Source organism: Octopus sinensis, unplaced genomic scaffold (genome assembly GCF_006345805.1).
Source record: "Octopus sinensis unplaced genomic scaffold, ASM634580v1 Contig18513, whole genome shotgun sequence".
In the NCBI taxonomy this organism is placed as follows: domain Eukaryota; kingdom Metazoa; phylum Mollusca; class Cephalopoda; order Octopoda; family Octopodidae; genus Octopus; species Octopus sinensis.
Window position 1 is genome coordinate 31,731 of NW_021835903.1, and position 5,294 is coordinate 37,024.

General features: G+C 37.6%; 1 long non-coding RNA gene across 1 annotated transcript; it reads right to left on the reverse strand.

Annotated features, from left to right (window-relative positions):
- Positions 1–586: 586 nt before the first annotated feature.
- LOC115231441 lies at positions 587–3,841 on the reverse strand. Its single transcript, XR_003883526.2, has 2 exons — positions 3,685–3,841; positions 587–829 (listed from the first exon to the last, which is right to left on the reverse strand). It is a non-coding gene; the product is annotated as an uncharacterized LOC115231441 (long non-coding RNA).
- Positions 3,842–5,294: the final 1,453 nt, after the last annotated feature.

Consider the following 5,294-nt stretch of genomic DNA (forward strand, 5'->3'; position numbering starts at 1 on the left):
GCTGTAGAGTAAAAAAGAAATGGAGATTGTCATGTGAAAATTGTATAAGAGACTTTGCTTCAACGAGCATAAACAGACGAAGGAATGCAAGGCAAAGGAAAAGTGGCTGCAAATATCCTGCCTGCACTGACCCATAATCTTAGTATTTGCCACATCTGCAAACTTTTTTGCAATTCTTTGGTGGGGCACAAATGTGACATTTGACATAAGTATTATGACTGACAAAGAAAATGTAGGTTGTTGGATACTCATATGTGAAAGCCAACGGGGAAATCCATCATGTCATATCATATCTCTCTCAAGGGAGCAGCAATAGATATAATATGAAGCATTGTGTGATATGTTTTGTGATATGTTCCTCCACTCACTACATATATACATAGATACACACACACACACACACACACACATACATATATATATACAGAGAGAGAGAGAGAGAATGCATACATACGCATGCATATATACATATGTGTGCGTGTGGGTGTATATATAAATGAATAAAAATCTCAAGAGTCAGAGGAATCGAATTAAACAAAAAAAACAAAAAAAAGGCAAGAGAGAAAAGAAGAAGAACAACAACGAGTTTGTAGTAAAAGTGTTTCCTATATTGAATGAATGTCAGTGCCGCCGGTAATTGGGACGAGGGCCTCGACTGTCGAGTGGAGGGCATGGGTTGTCTACCCTGCTGCTGGCTGCTATCGCTGGTGATCGAGACCGTTTTGGTAGAGTGAGGGCAACAGAAGATGTGTCCATTGCTTCTGGGTCATCTCGCATTGAGCTATGTCCTGCTAGGCATCCATCCATCAAAGGGGCCATGGTTGATGGACTGCACAAATAAATACAGAATACATATATACGCATAAATATATATATACAGATAAAATATATATATACATACATACACACACACACAAATGATTATATAGAAAAGAAATATGTATATATACACATGAATAAATACAGACAGAAGGTTATATACAACACACACATACACACATATATATATATGTATATATAATGTACTGTTCCGTGATAGAAAATTCAACAAAAAGTACTCCATCTGGTGAGAGATGAATACTATTTACTTAAAGGACACAATACATGTCTTTAAGTGCTAATAGTTTCATGTGTTGGAGAAAACTCCAAAATATTCCTCAGGCACAAACTAATTATCATTACTAAAGAAATTGAATAATTAAAGGAACTCGAAAAAAACTAAGGCAGCGTGCAGAAAATGCAGACAGTAAACAATGGAAAGCAAAAAACAGAAAATGGAAAGTGGAAAACAGAAACTAGAGTGTAAAAAGGTCAGAAAAGGTAAAAGAGCTCTCCACCTTAGAGCTTAAATGATAAGGCTGGAAGATATGAAGTCAGTCAGGAATAGGCAGAAGTCACTAAATCCGAAATCATAATACAAGCGATAGGAAGACCTATATTGGATTATGTGAAGGTGAATTGAAAAATCACTCTGCTAATCACATCAGCTCCTTCCAACAGAGGGACGAAAGTAAAGCTACTAAGTTGGCTAGCTATGTATGGAGTTTGAAAGATAACGAAACTCCACATGGGATTAAATGGAAGGTAATTGAAAAATCCATATCTTATGTGAACAGATCAAATAAATATAGACTTTGGCTGAAAGAGCGCAGATCCTGTTCAGATCAGAGATCCCTAACTCTCTATTGAACTCCAGGTCAGAAATTTTCAGTGGTTGCGTGCATATGTATAAATATATTTTGAAAAATTGGAAAATTCCACCTACCCCTGACCGACTTGATGTCTTTCCAGCCTTATCATTTAAGGTCTTAGGAGGATAACTCTTTTACCTTTTTACTTTTTATTTTTGACATTTTAGTTTTCCATTTTCTCTTCTTTCTCTCTACATTTTCTTCATGCTGTCTTCTCAGTTTTTTTCGCATTTCTTCTATTATTTAATTTCTTTAGTTTGTTATGATACGTGGTTTGCACCCAAAGATTATGTTTCAGTTTTCTCAACAGGAAACTATTTGTAGCACTTTAATACATGAGTTGTAACCTTTAATTGAATAACATATAACTATATACACATACACATATATATATAGAGAGAGAGAGGGAGGGAGGGAGAGTCAATAGCTGAGATCCAGAGCTTCTCACTCTCAAAAATATTTTAATCGTATCTTCAGTATTAAATCTCGTAGTAACAACTTCAATTGGTTTCTCATGTGCAAGTCCAACTCTGTTGTCATCTCAATGAGCAAAGAGACAATGCATTGCTGATTTGCTCAGGGCAGGAGATGACCATCAAGCAAATTTCTGAGTTGGTTAATGTGTCGTTAAGCACAGTTTACGACATCAAGAACTATTTGGATAACACCAGAGGTATTCAGAAGAAACTGAAGCAACCAATAACAAGTGAGATCCAGCATACCTGAAGGCCCTCAAATCTAAAATTTCAAAGGATCCAACGACATCTCTGACAAAACTGACAACTGAAATGAAAATTGATACCAAGACTGTTAGAAATACTGTTCACTGTGATTGAATCCTGCAACATTTTGTGCCAACTCCAAGACACCCCCTGACCGATTCAATGAAAGTCAGGAAGCTTGAGAGAGCAAAAAAAGTGTTGTGCCTTCCTGAAGAGGTCAGGATCCACTGTGGAAAATAGTTTCTGACGAGAAAATCTTCACTGTGGATTCTGTTGTGAACAGACGAAACGATTGGTTTATTGTTGAATCACTATCTCAAGTGAAGGGTGTCTACAGAGCAAAGCATCCTGCTCAGGGGAGGCAGTTGTGGCATCAGATGACAAAAGAAAAACAATGGCCCAACATTTTTTACATTCTCCTGAGAGAATCGGTGCTGATGTCCATTACAAAGCGTGAAGATAGCATGTCCTGCTTTAGCCTAATTAGCTAATTACCCTAAACGTAATTATATGTAGATTCAGGATGGAACACCTGCTCATACAGCAAAGGAAGTACAAAAGCAATGAAGGGACAATTTTGCTGATTCGTAGCCCTTTTTCAGCCCCGACTTGAATCCACTGGACTGTTCTAGTTGAGGCACTTTAGAGCAGTCTACCAACAGAGTTTGTCATCTTAGCACTGAACACCTCACGCAGGTTTTGAAGAAAGAATGGGCCAAATTGCCCAAACTTCAGATGCCATATCCAATTGGTGACAGACAATATTGGGGGTCACATTAGAGCAGACTCTCTATTATTGGCAGCAATAACTTAAGGATAAATAATCTTGCTTAATGTTGACCCTTCCATCTACAAATAAACATTTCCAAATTCTTTTTGGCTTTTCCAAGTTTTGCTTTTCTATCCTGTAAATGTCTGTATGTATATGTATATATGTGTGTGTGAGTGTGTGTGTATATATATATATATATGCATGTGTACATATCTTATACATATATGTATGTATATCTGCATGTATTTGTACATATCTATACATATATATGAGTGTGTATGTGTATACATATATACTTTTATTTTTATTCTTCGGTTTAACAAAGTTATAAAACAAAGCTATAAGATTATTCTCCTATACATATGTATCTCTCTCTTTATATATATATATATATATATATATACATACAAACATACATGTGTGTATAAATAAATGAATATTTGAAGGGAGAAACTGAGATATACACATGTTATATACACGGTGGTGGATTTAGCTTTACCTTGTTGGTCCACGGAAACCAGCCATCAGTTGACGACGTGGAGACTTTGATTTGAGTAATTCAGTGAAGACAGATGGCGCCACATATGTGAAACCCTGGAAACAGTTCAGAAGAAAAAAGAAGAAAATTATTTAAGAACTTGAAGAACAATCAGAGACCAAACCCTTCTTCCCCGCCCTAAACCCTTTTTCCTCGCATAAAAACTGAAATGTCTATTTAGATTTATTCAGACATAGTGTATCTAGGAGAACATCATTTAATGTATCCTTCCTTGTTGTTTAACTCCAGCAAACCTATGATCATAGATGTTCCAACTGTGACCATCCTGTCTTCCACTCATTCATTTCCAACTCACCCCACCCTCTTGCTCTCCCACCCCTATATTGTATACACTACGGCCACCAACACCCTAGTTCCTCCCACAGAAAGCCACGGTTTAAGACCAGCCTTAAATGGGTCAGTCTCTTCGGTTTGCGAGACAATGTCAACAACATCAACACCGACCATTATTTAATACCAATAATAATAATAAAAATGGTTCCAGATTTTGCCTCAAGGGCAGCAGTCTTGTTGGAAAGGCTGAATTGATTTCATTGACCCCAGTGTTCAACTGGTACTTATTTTATCAACCCCAAAAGGATGAAAGGTAAAGTTAACCTCGGCAGGATTTGAACTCAGAACCTAGCGCCAGGCGAAACACTGCTAAGCATTTTGTCCAGCACACTAACTACTCTGCCATCTCCCTGCTTCCATAATAATAATAACAATAATAATTATAATTATTATTATCATTATTATTATTATTATTATCCTTTCCACTGGAAGCACAAGGCCTCAAATTTGAGGGAAGGGATTAAGTCGATTGTATTGATCCCAGTGCATAACTGGTACTTATTTAATTGAAAGGATGAAAGGCAAAGTCAACCACGGCAGAATTTGAACTCAGAATGTAGGGACAAGCAAAATACTGCTAAGCATTTCGCCCAGCACACTAACAATTCTGCCAGCTTGCTACCTTAATAATAATGATAATAATAATAAAAATAATAATCCTTTCTATTATAGGCTCAAGGCCTGAAATTTGTGGGGAGGGGCCAGTTGATTAGATTGACCCCAGTATGCAACTGCTACTTAACTTATCAATCCCGAAAAGATGAAAGGCAAAGTTGATCTCAGCGGAATTTGAACTCAGAATGTAGGGGTGGTTGAAATACCTATTTCTCTATTACCACAGGGTCAACCTAGAGGGGACAAACAAGGACAGACATGGGTATTAAGTCGATTACATCGACCCCAGTGCGTAACTGGTACTTAATTTATCGACCTCGAAAGGATGAAAGGCAAAGTCGACCTTGGCGGTATTTGAACTCAGAACGTAACAGCAGACGAAATACGGCTACGCATTTCGCCCGGCGTGCTAACGATTCTGCCAGGGGTGGTTGAAATACCACTAGGCATTTCGTCAAGCGTACTAACGATTCTGCCAGCTCACCACCTTAATAATATTAATGACCTAAGATTAAGAGACATTCCTCTGAAACACTCTGGCCAAATACCAGGAAAGCCCCGAGTCGTCTGAAGTACAAATAAATGGCTCTTAGGGACACTGC